At 37.5% G+C, this 18,726-nt stretch overlaps 1 protein-coding gene across 9 annotated transcripts in view; it reads right to left on the reverse strand.

The window, feature by feature from the left end:
- pcbp3 (poly(rC) binding protein 3) overlaps positions 1 to 17,007 on the reverse strand; it is an 83,239-nt gene extending 66,232 nt beyond the window's left edge. For 4 of the 9 annotated variants that reach the window (XM_065252193.2, XM_065252191.2, XM_065252190.2 and 1 more), the window contains exon 1: positions 16,743 to 17,006. The gene's annotated coding sequence lies outside the window, so the exon portion shown is untranslated. Of the gene's footprint in view, positions 1 to 16,742 lie in introns of all 9 variants that reach the window. The other 5 variants (XM_065252189.2, XM_065252197.2, XM_065252195.2 and 2 more) reach the window with 3 other exon arrangements.
- Positions 17,008 to 18,726: the final 1,719 nt, after the last annotated feature.

An 18,726-nucleotide genomic window follows, 5' to 3' on the forward strand; every position in this document is an offset into this window, starting at 1 on the left:
TGAAGAACTAGTACTCGATTAACTGGGGTCGGGGCAATCAAATGGGCGTGGTGTACACGTCATGGTGAAAATGAAAATATTTTTATTAAAAACACTCAAATAAAACTTAATTTCAAAGAAACTATGACAGAACAATGAACACATACTAGATTTTTAATGAATTAAATATTTTTAACAGAAACCTCTAACAGGATAGCTGCGTGATGAAGTGAAACTAAAGGGTTAATTAACACAAACCGAAGCGCTTTCTATATGATGCACTCTGCATAATATTAAGCCTTTATACAACATAAATGTGCAACGTGCATCTATCTGCATAAAATGCAAGACTTCAACTAAGTTTTCAACTAAGTTATCTAAAAAAAAAAGAAAGTTTAACTCCCTTTGTGGATGTGCATCAAAAACAGCGCACTTTTAAACACGTCCAGTCAAAGCTCTAACTGCATAACATTAAGCAGCTTTAAGTGTTTTGCTATCATTTTAGCGTTTAGCTGTGTCGTGGCGTCCTCTTACCTCAGTCAAGATGTAATGTTAATGCTCGTATGGCTCTCTGGTATCTCTTGACATTTGATGTTTAAATATGAGATGATAACCCATTAAACTTTTGACGGCGCTGTACATTTTGCACCTGACTGACTGTATTTCCGAAAATCACGGCATCCTTTTAAACCATAGTGCCTCAGTGATGTGAGTTGTGTCGCCGGCTTCACGGGATCGGCGGGCTGGCGCACATTGCACAGATCGGCGGGTTGCTGCGGTCAGTCACGAATAATTATCTGTTTGTTTTTGAATCACACATGGTAATGTAACTGATGTCATACGTCGGTCTGCGTAGCTCGACACGACGTCAAACACGCATCTCCAGACCTAGTTTTTACTACCACATGCGCTTGTAATGTAATTCTCCGAGATGCACTTGATGGCCTTTTGTGCAGCGAAATTATTATTTATTTTTTTGAACAACCTAGTTAAGGCGGTAGGGTTTCCCAGCTTAGGCGGGCCGTCTGAACTGCAAAGTGCTGTGGAAAACCCTGCCTTAAATGCACTGTACTTCACTTTGGCTAAAAGCTAGGGTGGTCCTTATTTTTCAACTTTTAAAAGTTCATGCTCTCACCCCACCAACATGTTTGAATAAAAAAAAATTGGGCAATTTTTTTTCAATATTAATTAATATTTAGAGGTTGCTCAAGACCTTTGAAGTTTAACACTTTCGCGTATAATGTGATACTTTGTGCTAGCATGTATAATTGTTTAATAATATATACTTATGGCAGCAATGGACTTATTTGACCACCTGTTTTAGTTGTGATGTGTCTTTCAAAGCAAGAAAGCTTCAATGTGTGAAGCACAATCAGGGGCGGAGTGGCAATCGGGAAAGTCGGGACTTTTCCCGGTGGGCCGGTAGTGTTTTAAGGCCGCGAAGGCCGGTCTGATAATAGCCGTGCTTTCAGTCTTTAGTTGTGCACTCTGGCCACACTAAAAACTATTTATCATATATTTAATATGCTTTAGCGCTCAAAATGTATCTGGCCGCACCGCTCTCTCTATCAAGCCCGTCTCCCCTGGAGTTCTATCAGCCAATCAAAAAATAAAGAAAGAGGCTACACAATAGCCAATCAGAAAATAGGACTGTTGTATCTGGGTAAGATTTAACGCAACAACCAATAAAAAGCATAGCCTCGCACACCACAGAGGAATGGAGCTCCGAGCATCACTTTGAGCAGCACAGAGTAAGTCTGATCTCTGTTTTAATGTTACAACAAATGCACAACTTTGACACAAACAATGACAACTTGACTGCTGTTAGAGAATGTTTCCCAGATAATCAGCATCAGTTTTTCACGAGTGTATGTAACTTAGCCAACAGTTTACAGCCTGTTCATTGACAACACCTGCTCAGAACACGCAAGTTGCGTTATATTTTCATTATCACACGATGACTGACATTTTGTCACATAAAACATCTCTCTCCAAACAGGCTTAATCATTTTATAAGCAACTGCTTTGCAACCATAGTAAGCTTAATCTTACCTAAAACTAGGAACTGTTGTTGACTTTAAGATCTTTTAAATAATAGTTATTACACTTGGTATTTCATGTTGTTGTGCAGTCATTTTATTGTAATTTTAGATTTCAGCATTTGCTTTTTTTTTTTTTACCATGGAGGGCTGGTGGTCTATGAAATTTCCCGGTAGATTTTTGGGTCCCACTCCGCCCCTGAGCACAATAGACAATATACACTGAAGCAACACTGCTATGCAACCGCTATAAGTTACTCGGATCAGAAGAGACTGAAATAACTGGAACAAAGTTACTCTCCAAGAAGCAAGTTTTATGTGTGTTGTGCGTTTTTAAATGGTAAAGTTTTTGCAAAAATATGTGATTTTAGTCATATTCAAAGGCTTTGAGCAACCTCTAGATATTGTAGGAAGAATTCAAAATTTTGCACAGTGTGTTTTTATTGATATTCTAACACATTTGGGGGTGAGAGTTGAACATTAAAAAAAAAATTGACCCATTATAAAGACCATCCTACTAAAAGCGTCTGTCAAATGGATACATGTAAGATTTATTGATTCATAGGAAAAATTATACAAGGCATATTATTATAAATTTAAAAGTGTTTTCATATACATGGTAGAAAAAAAGCAATAATTAGCTTTGCCCTGAAATGGCTTCAAAAGAGCTGGTAAATGCCAAAGTAAAAGATTGTAAATTAGCATTGCATAAAGAAAGGGAGACATGCAAGAACGCCTGACACTTTCACATCTATATGCCTGGAGAGGTTCTCCTTTAGAGGCCTTCAAGTTTTAATCCAGCAAAAATGCTCCTTTAGAAATTCAAAGGCACGTTGCAGATTTGAATATCTCCTCAGCTCTGTACCTCGCCCCTCCAGAGAAGAATAGATAGTGATATCTTCTGCTTTATACCTTCACCGCCGAGGTATTAGCGCAGTGGAGGATACTGCTGTGATGTCACAGACAGCTCTCATCGAGTTAAGATAGAGGGGAATTAACCCATAGATCAAATCCCCCAACCTTGTGGGAGAAATTGCCGAGTGTTAACTAATCTGCGGCTCAGATTTTCCTGCAGGAAGAAGATTGAGTCTCAACTTCTGATGTGCTGTTAAAATGTCAAAAAAATCAAATAGATCCTGTTAATTACATTACATTTAAATCATTCATGCATTGCCCACACTTTGAGTTTAGTGTCTTCACCATGGGTGAAATCCTTCACGTATGGTTTGGGTAAACGTTTCTATCACTCATGACATAGAAAATGTATGTGCATCATTTGTGGTGTAATGTATAAACAGTATTTCATGGCCCTGTTCCAAAGTACTCAATCAGTCTTTCTCTCGCTGTACAGGACTGTATCATCTAAAATATTAAAGGTACATGAACAGAAAGGATCAATATGAACTCAGCAGCTTACCTTAATAATGATGAAGTAATGTGTAAGGGCATTGACCTAGCCTTTATTCACAAAATAACAACAAAGGATAAACTCGATATTTGGCCTAACACACAGCATTTCTCCATAACTAGGGCTAGGGGATAAAGCTATAAAACGTTATATTATTTGAAAATATTCAACAATATATATCGTATATCTACACTGTAAAAAAATCCGTAGAAATTACAATGTTATTGCAGCTGGGTTGCCGGTAAATTACCGTAGATTTAAATTTATTGGCAAGAGTTTGTTCAAAGTTGAATAAATTTTAAATATTTACAAGCCTTTATCTTTACAGAATAAAACTATACAATAACAGCCTCATGCAAAGCATTCTGGGAACCAGAAATCATCATCAACCTTTTTCTGTTTTTTGCTTCAGATTTTGTTTCCCAGAATGTTTTGCTTGATGCAGTTTTTCTAGTTTTATTCTGTAAAGACAAAGACTTGTAAACGTTTTATGTTAATTTAACTTTAAACAAAATGTTGCCAGTAATAACATAAATTTAAATCTACGGTAAGTTACCGGCAACCCAGCTGCAAATTTCTACGGAATTTTTTTACAGTGTAAATATATATCAGCTCTATCTTAGGATAATAATACAAAGATAAATAATACTGTATCTTAAGTGTTTCAAACAGAGGTTTGAATTGCCTAGGTATCCTACTGTACATTACAAACATGCAACCCATCACATTAAAATGTGGATCAGAACAGTAGTGCAAGCCATAGATATGTATGGACCCTGCATAAACTCTGCTTATGCAATTTAAGCATTCGCTGCTTTAACCAGTTTACATCAGCGCCAGAAAAAATATGTTGTAAACGTATCAGCCGAGGTTGTGAATCAGTACAGTATATCCTGTACACAGATTCGGGCAATGATAAGGACCCTAGCTAATTTCACATTGGAACACTGTTCACTTATTTTCCTGTGACGTGACTGCTTAAACACACTGTGATAAATCACAGCCAGTAATCATCAACAATCAGCAAAACCAACATCTCTCTGACTATATTATTAAAAACACTTGTATTATTCTCTTACATATCCATGCATAAATTTGGAGAAAAATTAAATTTAGGGATGCATAACGATTAATTTATAGAAGAATAAAAGTTTTTGTTCACATCATATGTGTGTGTGAACTGTGTTTAATAATTATGTATATATAAATATGCACACATGCATGTATTATTTTAAGAAACAAAATATATATTTATATATTAAGTATTTATGTTTATATATATAATATAAATACTACATAAATAAACAAATGTATATACACAAGTAAACATTTATTAAATATATGCATGCATGTGTGTGCATTTATCTATACAAGGTAATATACACAGTTCACACATATAATATGATGTAAACAAAAACTTTTATTCTGCTATAGATTAAGCGCGATTAAAGCTTAATGTAGATTATGGTCCCTTCCTGTCTAGCAATATGTGTTTAGGGGTGTGACGGATCACAAAACTCACGGTTCGGATCACATTACAGTTCTTGAGGCACAGATCAGATCATTTTTCGGATCAGGAAATAAAAGGGTGGGGAAAATCAAATAAGAGCAAATAAAGAAATTACAAACATTTATAAAAATGAACAAAGTTGCACATTAAGTAACGTCTCAAATTAGCATTAGGTACAGAAATCAAATCAAATTAATAATAATACTGTCTTTATTATTAAATATAATTATAATTTTTTTAGAGCTAGTGATTTTCTCTTTGTCTTGAGTTGTTTGATTAACATTTAAGGAATAGTCCATTTTCTTAAAAGAAAAATCCAGATAATTTACTCCACCACGTCATCCAAAATGTTGATGTCTTTCTTTGTTCAGTCGAGAAGAAATTATGTTTTTTGTGGAAAACATTGCAGGATTTTTCCCATTTTAATGGACTTTAATAGACACCAACAATTAATACTTAGCTCAACACTTAAAGTCGCAATGAAATTGAAATGAAAAACTATATATGTATTTTTAATAGTGTGGTATTATTAACAAATGACTTATCTGTGAGCTTCATTATTTTTTTTAAATTCGTGTGTGCTCATAATCTTTAATCAAAAATGCAAATCTCCTCCCCTCCTCAAAACGATCTCTCTTCACTTCCGGTCAAAAGTATGGCAGGTGGGCGGGGTCCGGGAGAAGATCGCAGTGATTAGCAATTAGCAACACGACCCAACTTCAAACGATCCAATCAGATCTCGATGGACAAATTCAAATCCAGCCCTGCCTTATTTCATCTCAAAAGCCGTTTCATTCGGATATACGTCACCACGGGAAAAATAAGGCAATCGCTACTTCCGTTTCATGGCGACTTTAACAGTTTTTTTCAACGGAGTTTCAAAGGACTCTAAACGATCCCAAACGAGGCATAAGGGTCTTATCTAGCGAAACGATTGTCATGTTTGACAATAAAAATAACAAATATGCACTTTTAAACCACAATTTCTCGTCTAGATCCGGTTGTGATGCGCCAGCTCGACCTCACGTAATACGTCATGACATCAAGAGGTCACAGAGGACGAACACAAAACTCCGCCACAGTGTTTACAAGTGTGTTGAAAGAGGACAGTTCCTATGTTGTTGTATGTCATCTGATACTAATTAATGTCTTTGTGTCAGTTTATTGTTTAAAATGGTCCGCAAATGTGCGTTTCATATATGTAACACGTGACCTCCCTACGTCACTACGCATTTACGTTAGGTCGCGCTGGACCGACCTAGACAAAAAGTTGTGGTTTAAAAGTGCATATTTTTTATTTTTCTTGTCAAAAATGACAATCGTTTCGCTAGATAAGACCCTTATGCCTCGTTAGGGATTGTTTAGAGTCCTTTGAAACTCTGTTGAAAAAAACTGTTAAGTGTTGAGTTAAGTATTAAATGTTGGTGTCTATTAAAGTCCATTAAAATGAGAAAAATCCTGCAATGTATTCCTCAAAAAACATAATTTCTTCTCGACTGAACAAAGAAAGACATCAACATTTTGGATGACATGGTGGTGAGTAAATTATATGGATTTTTCTTTTAAGAAAATTGAATATTCCTTTAATGACACAGATTTAAAGGCGCTCTAAGTGAATCTGTGTGACGTCACTTCTTGTTGACATTCGAAGTGTTGTCAAACAAAAGGGAGCTTAGCTAACTCCTCCCCTCCTCCTCCCTTCCTTCTATGCTTTCTGAAAGAGTCATGAACGCGCCCAACCCCCACTCCCAAATCCTTCTTGTCGTTTATTGGCTGGAACACTTTGTTATGTTTCGTGGTGGTAGGTTTGACCACTTTGTTTTTGTTGCCGTTTGTGGAGTCTGGGCTTTGTTAACAGAAAGATTTTATGTTAGCTTGCTTTATTAAACGTGTCTCTCCATGTATGTACTTTTGAGTGTACTTAAACGCGCACACATACACACACACAGACGGAGGGTGAATTCCAAACGGCGCAGCATAAACAGTCGCCCAACATAAAAACTTTAAATTTTTCATTGCTATATTTGCCAAATGTATGTTAATACATTATGAGAAACAGTAGCGCAACTCTTTCTAAAGTTTACACATCAAGAGTTCTGATCTTTGAAGGATGATCACGTCTGACTGGAGCTGGACCGGACACATTTAACCACATGTGCGTCTGTTCATACAGGAATCTGCTCACTTTAGTGCCTTTTTTGTGGCTAAATGGTTTAAAATCACTTGAATGTTAACATTTGCAAGCCTTTGAAACACGTGCAAATGATAAACATTCCCTATTTACATTTGCGTATACTAAATGAAGCAAGGGTGTATAGTTTCATTATCAAAATTATTATCAAAGGAAAACAGTTTTAGGGGGGGAAGTGATCTAGCCCAAATGCTGTTGGGCACTTGGTTGGCACCAATATATATTTCTATATTTAGTTTTTTTAACCACAGAAATGACATTTTTACTTTTTTTACTATTCAAAATGTTTAATGCAAAAAGCAAGGAATGCTAACAGAATTATATTTAATCATTACTTTATGTGCATTGATCTAATAACACAAAGTACAGAAATTAATCTAATAACATATGTTTTTCTACTGAAGCCTTAAAACAATTACACTATTAAAATGTCTTTGTCTTAACACTTTCATGCTTGCGAACTGGAAAACAAAGAGGGATTGTGAAACAAGTTAAACAAAACTAACCGTCAAATGAAAAAAATATTCATTATAACAATAATCACTCATTTATTGTAAATATACTGGCAGCTAATATAAAGATGCAAATCACATACACACACAGTGAACGGTACCGGGGCTGAGAGGATCTCAAGCCTCCTTTCTCAATCTCTGTCTCCCCACCACACACCCACAGTTATTGCTGACTTAGCCCGCTTTGGATGAGTGAACGCGATCGGCCCGGGAAAGTGTGTCAGGCAAGCATATTTATTGTTGAAAGGAAACCAAGCCAAGAAATATCCTAAGCAGCTGACAAAACAGACCCAAGCGTCAAAACACGCTTGATGTGTACAGGTTTAAGATTGTAAGTGACACTCAGGGGTCCATTTCAGGACCTAAAAAGACTTTCCAGGCAGCAAGTCACACCCTCTACCCTCACACCCCACCCCGCTGGGGTTCAATCTGGCTATCGCTACGGTCACACTGCTCCGGATCGAAGGCTTTGCCAGCAAAAAGGTGGGAGGGCCTCAGTAGATGCCGAACATGAGGAAGAGCTTTTAGTAAAAGCTTTCGAGGCTTAAGGTTTTGTAACCGAAAGTGGCCGTACTCTCTCTCCTCCGTGCGACGCTTATAGGGAAACGATGCCGATGCCCTGATAACAGGGGCAAGGCAGATGGGAAAATGCTGCATCATTCATGGTTGGACGTCATGTCATGTGACCCATACACACGTTAGCGTAAAGGAAGGCGAGCGCATGGTAGGAGAACCTGACCAGAGCCTTATGCCATAGTGACACTCAACGGATTATGTCTAAATAAAGCCTCAGCACTGCATGAATCACTCTGTCACTGATCCCACTGCTCAATGAGAAGAGAGGGAGAGAGAAAGTGAAAGAGAGAGAGAAAGAGAGTAAAAAAGGAAAGGAAGCAAGAATGTAAAGAAGGCGTTCATCACGAGAGTGCCATGGCTTAGCCTAAGAGGCTTGAAGAATCAGTAGTTAAGCTGTCAGCCCTTCTCTTCCATCTAACGTGTGCAACAAACTCCTGTGTGTTTTTAATCAAACAAAAACGCTGAGATCCAGCAATGTTGTCAGGACAGAGCGATAACACAGGCTTCACAATCTCTTTAAGATTTGTCCTGGCATATTATATGACTCGAAGTGCATAGGTACAGTACGCTATACATTTTGCAGTCAACCTGTTTGGACTTTTTTCCCATACAATGAACGTGAATAGTGACTCACAGCCACCATTTACTTTGTAAAGAAGAAAAAGAAAATAAGTCATACAGAAGAACACAAGGACGAGTAAAATTTATTTTTTTAAGAAATTGAAACCTTGTCTGTAAAATCTTTATTTAAATCTTTGAATTTTGATTTCACTTATTTATTTAAATCTTTGATATGGCCTTACTAAATATTGAAGATGACAAAGTTATATTTTTCACAGAATTATTGTATTATTTAATATAGAAAACAATTAAACATTGAAAAAAGACTTTGTCACAGTTAAAGGTCACGTTCTTCCTGATCCCATTTTCAAACTTTAGTTAGTGTGTAATGTTGCTATAATAGCATAAATAATACCTGTAAAATGATAAAGTTCAAAAGTTCACTGCCAGGCGATATATTTTCTTTAACAGAAGTCCCTCTTCAAAGCCTACAGCGAACGTCCGGTTTGTACTACAGCCCTCTACTTCCCGGTTAAATGACATTAAAGCATAGACTGTAAAAAAGATGGACGTAGTGTCCGTGACGTCACCCATAGGTTTCTGAAGATCGTTTTTGAAGCTTAAAGTAGGCGGTGCCTGCCGTCGCCATCTTGGCCGCGCATCACTGCGCATCACTCACGGATGTTTCTGCTCGGTCACTTCAATGGCGCGGGGGTGTGGCGATCTCATCTCATTACAGACAAACAGGTAACAGGAGAAAGACGGTACCTCTCCTCCTTCTCATACAGTTTACACCGAATGACAATATATGTTTTCGATCTCACTTACATCATTTAAAAGCTGACATTTCAAGCATTATGTAGACATGTATCTTTTGTTTCTATGACAAGTATTCGTTAAGTTACAGTAAATTTTTCTGATGCGTTTCTGAAAGGACTTCACTGAGGGAGAGAGAACAAAACGCGCATCATGTTTATTTTCTTAATTTTGCGAAAAGCACAACATTCTGTTTTTATTGGGAGTGGACAGAAAAAAATAGACACTTTAATGTTTTAAATGATGTATAAATCATATCTGTATGTCAAAAGTCAGCAGAGTAATTTAAGTCTCTTTGCGGAGTGATTGAAAAATAAAGAGTTTGCGGCGATCGTGTTAACCACACAGACATATTTTAATATATTTCATATATTTTAAAGGGACACTTCACCCATTTGCATTAATATTTGTATAGTTAGAACCCCAGTCATGTTTTTTAATAGTCGTGCATCATTTCCTTAGTTGCCACTGAGACAGGAGAAATACAGATTTCAGTTTTGCACTTCCTTCTTTCAATGATGTAAAAATCATAATTTTGCATCATTGAAAGAAGGAAGTGCTGTATCTTTGTTGAGGGAGTCAGACTACAAACACCCCTTTTCTCGGTCAAATAGGCACCAAATTCGAAATGTATGTTACATTTCGACTACAAATATGACACACTTTCAATAAAGATTAATGTTTCTACGGGTGAAATGCTCCTTTAATGATAAAAAACACAGAGTAAATAAGTTCTCAAAATCTTGTAAAAAAAGGGAAGGGACAATCAAACGCTGGGGGTGTGTCCACTGTCTGAGTTGAAACCACGCCCACTCGCGAGAAAGCTGCTGTACATTTTAAATTTCAAATACTGCTGCAACTTAAATGGATGCTCGAGACTGCTTTAGTGGTGGGACCATGCTCGCTGGCTTAAGTGCAATATCAACCACCATTTTAGTCCCACCCAAAATAATCCTGATTTACAAAAACTGTTTGACAGGCTAACTCCACAATTCAGTACTACATAGTTCACAGTCTTCGTAACGTGTTTCAGCAATTCAGCAATTTCGTTTTATCAGGTGTGTTCGTGTACCATATTTTCCACTGGCTGCACGACTAACATGGCAGGGCATCTCCGGGTACAAGGTCAGATATTATATTTCATAAAAGTCTAGTCTAAAAATGGCATTTTTTTGTGCTTTAAAAAGAATGTAAAAATTGAGAATTTAATCAAAATGTGACCTTAGAATCGAAAATGTAACCGAATTGAGGATTTGGAGAATAGTGACACCCCTGCTATAAAGTAAACTAAACTGTGTAAATTTCCAGACTTTGATTCCCATCTCTGCCACCAGAAAACACAGGAAGGTAGCACAAGTCAACTGACTGCATGCTTTCCTAGACATAGTTTATAGCCTGGACTCCAGGAGTGATTAAACTGGATCATTGACAGATTAACAACAGGATGACCTGACTTAATCAAACAGTCAGCGGGATCAGTTAGGCTTACGTGACCCACGGATCTGCAAATTCAGAGAAGCCTGCAATGTTTCCCTAACCTTTTCCAGAACGTCTCCACTACATCACACACTGGAAAAAATAAAAATAGCAGCACCACCCAGCCAAGCATTCAGAACGACAGCAGCGGGGGTCCAGGGCTGGTTTCACTCCCTTCATCCCCGCCCCCTCAGCATCCTGGTCCTGATTGATCTCACGGACCATCGGCGGGTTAAATTACACTGCAGAGTGGTTTTGCGAAGAGACAAAAGGCCCGGGATTTCATAGGCTATAATTCTTTCCGGCCTTTACTTTGAAAAGGTGCGGCATTCAATTTCAGCCCTCGGCAACACTTTGCATTTGCTTAAGAGTTATGAGACAGGCATGACGTTTTTAACGTACTCCACAGCCATGCGGAGGAGACCTGCGTACCTATCCGGCCACAGCGAGGATGAGAGGAAAAACTAACTGTCTTTACAGAAATTTAATACTGTAAATACATAAAATATATCCTGCTCTGTCAAGTCAAGCTGGATTATTTTCACATCCTGTAAACAGGCACTACAGTAATAGCATTTTTAAAACAATCTTTGTGTACGTATTAGTTTGGATCTCAGTCCGAAGTGATATCCAGGCTCCCGTGGTTTCCTGGCAGATAGGGAATGGAGAGGAAGCCCAAGGAATGGCAGAGGCCTTTTGATACCGCAACTCTGCCGAACCAGCAACTCGGAAGCCAGGACAGCGTGAGATCCGGAGGAAAAAACAGCCAAAGCACAAAAAGACCAGCTGCTTCGAGATCACGGGCGTCAGCGGAAAAAAACATGTCTTGTTAGAGAGAATATAATTGAACTCGTCTGGCAAGTAATAGCTTTTCCCAAAACTTTATGCATCTGTTTTGAGACGATGAACATATACAGCGAAATAAATACGCAACTGAAACTAATCTAAAGTGGTTTAGCAATATAAGCCCTCATCGATGACATTTCCAATTTACTCTAGCTTAAAAATCAACCCGTATTTGTAATCATAGTCATGCTATATGTGATAAGCTAAAGTATCACAGCTAAAACAGAAATCGCAAAATAAAAGTGCAGAGCAAATCCACACCGTCTGACATGAACATGTCAAAATACTCAAGCTGTCAGTGAAATAACTTCCTTAGCCGAGAACCTAGTATTTATTATAAAGTTTATTATATCTCAAGGATTTAGACTGTCACGGTAATGAAAGTGTTTACCGCAGTATTGTACTTGGCATCCACCACTATTTAAAATCAGCTAAATAAAAGCCCTGAGCTATTTATGAGTAAACAGAGATGGCATTATGAGATTATATGATCTTTCAATGTAATTTTTAACTGATTTATATGCACTGAAAAACGTATTCATTCAATTTACTCAATTTTTTAAGGTAAGTGATTGCAATCAATTTATTTAAGCTACATTTAAACAAAAGTTTCTTATTTTATTTTACAATTTTTTTTGTTTAAATCTAGCTTAAATAAACATCCATGAACATCAATAAACTAATAATCATATAATGGAAAAAACGCAAACGTTTGTGGAGTGCAAATTAGAAAAAAAATTAAATAAAAACAAGATATGTTTCTGTAAATAAACCGAAGTTAGTGTGCAGTTACTTTATATCTCATCCGTGTTATCTATCCACAGTAATCTATTCTTCTTTCATCACACTTTACCTTGTGACTACCATCTGGCTCTATACAGACATATCAACCTTATGTTCATGCAAGATTTTGGAAAAAGGCATAAAAGAATATTTATGTATTTCTAACAATTTTGCTATTTTTCTATTGTTTACACTCTATGCTGTTCAACAACATTCATAGATTTAATGACCAGCAACTTTCTGTTGTGGAACTAACTAAAAAGTCCTAAGCCCCATGCTAACAAAAAAAAAAAAAAAATGGGTGGGCCTATGGGAAGAAATAAACTCTCATCCCCAGCTTTTAACAAAATTTGTCCCACTCAAAATAAGGTCTACTATGCGATAGCGATATGAAAAACTTCTTAGTGGAAAATCCATGTATAAAGATTTTTTTTTCTCACATTAAGCAACTCATTTGAAAAATTTAAGATAAAGAAATATGTAAGAAAAAAGTGTTTACGGCTGTGTGTACTGTGTTAGAAGTGAGGCTAGTTTTCTGAGCACTTATGCACTGCTGCTCTTTTGTTGATCTGGCTTGCTTCCATTGTTACCTTATTTGTAAGTCACTTTGGATAAAAGCGTCTGTGAAATGACTAAATGTAAATAAGATAAACTTTAAATAAAAAAGTCAGGCATGTTTGTTGCATTTAGGAGGAGACTGTCTCATATATGCTGCGAGTGACACAATGACAATAATCTGCAAAAATAATAATAACAATCCTATTGATTCCTATATGAAAATATGTAATAATAATAATACATTTTAAATAAATAAATAGAAAGAAAAATAATAAATAAATAAATAAAAATAGTAACAATAATACATTAAAACTAACTCCCAATGCATAGGTGATGATGCGGGTTATGATTGTCAATAATAAAACAATGGAGGAGGCAGACAATGCATGAAATTAATGTTAAATATATTGTATGCGTCTAATAGCTTTTTTGAGAACCATTTACAAGGACTGGCGGGACACAAGATGCTACAGAGCTGGACAGATCAATGCTCAGTTTTTAAAGGAAGATAAATACAGTACAGACAAACTCCTCAGTCGTGCTATGTTCATGTAGCACATTAAGTTAGCTGAAGATCTGATTATTGTTTGAGCAATCGCTTTATCTGTATCCCACTTTTGGAAACAGTCCAGCGTGGCACCAGAGGAATAAATGTGTTAATTAAGACACCTATTCATCGCTTCCAGCTATTCATCGCTTCCAATAACCTTGCATCATTTTAAAACCGCTACAAGAAGTGATCAATCAGCCTGTCTAAGGTATGGACACAGAGATGGAGATACATACACGTTTAACGTGGTTGTAAAAATGACAAATGCCAGAACACTGTTAATCAAACAGACTGGAAATTGCACTCTAGAAAATGCTGGGTGTTTCAACCCATAGTTGGATCAAATATGGACAAACCCATAAATATCCCTATGCTGGGTTGTTGTAACTCAACTATGGGTTGAAGCAACCCCAGCATTTGGGTGATTCTCGCAAAATTAGACTTATGAGGTGTCATGAAACATTTTGATAAAAAAAAGTAAATGCAGAGTATCAAAATAAGAAGCATATAGTTATAAACATCTATTCATGTACTATTTTGCACATGATTTCAAATGACATCATACAAACCAATTTTTTTTGTTTTTTCCACATTTAAAAATTTAATTAGCGGCACGTGTCCATGACTGGATTTGGGTTCTTTGACATGGAAATATTCAACCCATTCTCACCCCATTTCGTCAATATTTGACGACACTTGACCATTCGTCATATGTTGACGTTAAGGGTATACCTTTCGCGTCATTTTTTGACGAACTGGGGACTTCAATACTATTACGTCCGTTGCATTCTCTTTCCTATTTTATTACCAGTTGCGCGTCGGTTTAGGGTTAGATTTACATAATGACATCCCTACCCAAACCTAACTCTAACCCCAACGCCAGGTGACAACTGTTTCTAACCCCAACGCCAGGTGACAACTGTTTAATTTCGTGTACACTGTTTAATTTCGCGTACACTGTTTAATTTTGCGTAATCTAACCCTAAACCGACGCGCAAATGGTAATAAAATAGGAAAGAGAATGCAACGGACGTAATAGTATTGAAGTCCCCAGTTCGTCAAAAAATGACGCGAAAGGTATACCCTTCACGTCAACATATGACGAATGGTCAAGTGTCGTCAAATATTGACGAAATGGGGTGAGAATGTGTTGAAATATTTATAATAAAAAATATAAAAAATAAAAAGCTTCAGTGCATGTTATACTACAAACATTTACAGTAAAGAAACATGTGGTATTTGGTGATCATTAATAAATGTAGAGACAATAATAAGGAATATAAATGTGTCCAAGACCAATTTTCTCATCCTCCGCAACAATTTTTAATCATTGCCCTCAAGGAACTAACATTTTCAAAAAAAATAGTTGGAAGGGACATAATTGACTGTGACACTCAAGATGGCTACCAGGTAAGCAGTTCTTATTTTTTCTCTCCAGATAAATTAGAAATTTTGTTTGACATAGTACCTAGACAACTTTTTAGTTTTCATTACCGAAACATGAGTTCATAAATGCATATATTTAATGTAATATCATGTTGTGGTAATGATAATTTTTGATAATGAAAATCTAAAAAATGTAAATAATTCTATAAGAAATATTTTAAATCCTCTAAAAATAATGGTTATAGTAAGTTCAGACCTTAATCTTATATGTGCAAAAAAAATTCTGATGCTGGACACCTTATAAACCTGGATTTCGTGAGAATCAACCATTTGGGTTTAAATTAACCCTGCTGATGGGTTTATTCATATTTGACCCAACTATAGGTTAAAACAACCCAACATTTTTAGTGACTTTACTTTTGGCCAAAAAGTTCAAGTTGTGTCAAACTGTGCAAGATTTATCTTTGCGATAATATCTTAATTGTTGTTTTAACGATGCATAAAATCTTATCATCGAGTACATCACTTCACTGCATAAATGCGCATTCAGAGCATCATGTAGCAGCACATCTGATTACGGTGTGTGCGCGACTTGTAAAAAGTCAACGTCATATTCACTTTAAATACTTCGTCACACTCTTTGAATTTCACCAACGCATGCAAATTTTTGAAACATGCAAATTATATTTTATTATCATTTTTGGCAAAATCACAAATATTTCCAACATCTTTTTTTGGCAATCCCTAGTTCCACCACTTCGATCTTACGCAGTACATATTTACATCACTGGACTATATAACCTCACCATCGTGTTTTATCTGTGCACGGGCTGTAAACCTTTAGGCCTGAAACGTATCTTAAACAAACGCTTGTAGCTAAGCAAGCCTAAGGCTCGCAGGCACAACTACAAAACAGAGCTTGTTGAAAACACCAGTGTTTACACTTTTTGGGAAAAACTAATCAATTAGGGGTTTCTGCATATTATATTATTCAATTAAAAGTAACACTTTTTAAATACAACATACAGGACTGTGCGCATGCAATGTGTTAACTAAGCAACTGCGTACTTGCACAGAGTTTTTCTTACCATGTAGACCATTGTTATGACAAAATTACGTTGTGAACATTTTATCGATTCAATAACTCCTGCAGCATGATGTCTGCAATCGAAGAAGTGCATATTTTTGTGACGCTTCAACATTGAAAAACATCAACAAACACCAAAGTGTGTAAAACTGAAGTATGCACACAGCATCGGTTTCTGTATCCACTGGGTATTACGGGAGGAGGCAGAGATCTTAGAAAGCACTTACTCTAAGTACTCAGTGTGAACTAAGTTTGGACTAGAAAACAGTGACCTCACAGATTCTCCCTTATCTCTCTCCGCACGCTTGCCTTTGAGGAGCTGCCAGAGGGAAAACTTGAAAGCTAAACAGTGTAAAGACGAGTGCGTATGAACGAGTGAGAGAGCATGTGTGTGTGTGAGTGAAAGAAAATGACATGCAGAGAGGAAAGAACTGAAACAGAGTCGCATTTAGCTTGTATCTTACCCGCACAGAGTTGATGAGACGGGACGGTGAAGTGAGGATAGTCAAAGGGGTTGTGGGAGAAGGGTCCGGGCGGGTTGATCCAGCTGCTGACGGGTGGTCCGGGAGGGAGGAAGGATGGAGTGACAGGGAGCAGGGAGATGGGGAGGCCAGAGGGGGATATCAAGCACTAGTCCTCTTTTTTCTCTCGTTACCCCTCCGGCACAGAGGCAGACACCAGTACCTGCAGCCACTCAAATAACACGAGAGAAAGACTCCTCGCATCCACACACGTTCCGGCACAGGGAGGAAAGAGAGAAAGCCCCTCCCAATCTCTCCCGGGAGCCAATCGCGTGCAGGCATCACCGGCAGCGAATAGGAGAGCGGGCAGCCGGTGCCATGCCCTAGCCAATAAGTGCAATTGCTCATATCCAGTTGGAATAATTAGTCGGAGAGCAGCATGGAGGTTCTCTGCTGAAGGACAGACAAACGGGTGCACTTACCCAATAAGTGTGATTTAAGACCACGGCCGACATTAGAGTAATTAGATTGCGAGGCGCTTAACCCAGCAGAATAACTCGGCATGCTCCACTGCAGAACTGGCAAAGGCACGGAAAGGCTGCAATGGAGTAAAGCCGGCAGAAAGGATACCTATAAAGAAGGAACATGAGTAAGGAATTGTGCCACGATGATCAATGCACCCAATTATCACTTTATGGTATTTTGACCACGTTGAGACTTTCAAATATTAACAGTTTCCTCGCATACAGCCGAAACTGTAGAGCCGGAACAGGGTTCATTTCATTAAGACCTATTTTTCTATCTTCCAAATCGATATTCTGGTCTTACAGTGCTAAATGAGCAAATGTTATATATAATATAGCTGTTAGAATGTTAAATAAAAAGTCCTATCATCTGCGCAGCAGTAAGAAGCGATTTAAATTACATTTTCATTTTTACATCTGGCACACACTTTTAGAGTGACTTCTTTTGTTTTATCAGCATGTACTTGTATGCTTGTTGGTAGAGCCATGCTTTAGTAGTTGAGCTGGAAATTGTCAAAATATGTACCCCAGCTGTCAAAGGGCCAATACCCTTTAAAACAATCCTAATATGTAGGGGAGAGCGGGGTAAGTTGTCCCACTTTTAACACTGTCTAAAATTTACTGAGCACCATATATCACAATGCTATAAATTTCATATTAAATAAAAGAAGGAAGATCCGCGCGGTGTTGTTGTAGAAATATCCATATTTAAAACTTTATTAACGAAAATAAATACCTTCCGGTAGCGCCGCCATCTTAGACTCCTCTGTATTCAGGAGAGATTATAAGCGTAGTGTACGCACTTTTCTTAGTGACGTATGACAAATTCGGAGGACGGGGGCACAGAGCAGCAGCAGAGTAGCCTCCGTAGGCTGCGTAAGCTCTCATCCTGAATGCGGACACGAATAAGATGGCGGCGCTACCGGAAGGTATTTATTTTCGTTTAAAAAGTTTTAAATATAGATATTTCTACAACAACACCGCGCGGATTACCCTTAGAAGACCTTTGTTTATCATCCTGGAGCCGTTTGGATTTAATTTGTGAAGGATGGACGCACTTTTTTTGGACTTAAAGGTCGTGGACTATGGGTGGACCCCGTAACATTACATTTAATCAACTGAAAGATCTAAAACATTTTCTAAAATATCCGAAAATGTGTTTGTCTGAAAAACGACGGACATATGCAACTCGGACAGCTTGGGGGTGAGTAAATCATGGGTTTAATATCATTTTTGGCCGAACTATCCCTTTAAGGATCGTTTCACAATTGTAATTTAGAAGCGGGGTTATCCTAGCCTGGCTAACACCAGACCAGTCTCATAGAGAATAAGACGTGGTCTGGGAACCATATGCAAATTTTCTTGTATTTGAGGTGTGGTTTACTAATGCCCAGAGCCGTTTATTGGGCGCTACGAATGTCTATCAAATGCGTCTGTACGTAGCTCATAGCCAATCGTTTCAA

Source organism: Paramisgurnus dabryanus, chromosome 15, assembly GCF_030506205.2.
Source record: "Paramisgurnus dabryanus chromosome 15, PD_genome_1.1, whole genome shotgun sequence".
NCBI lineage: Eukaryota > Metazoa > Chordata > Actinopteri > Cypriniformes > Cobitidae > Paramisgurnus > Paramisgurnus dabryanus.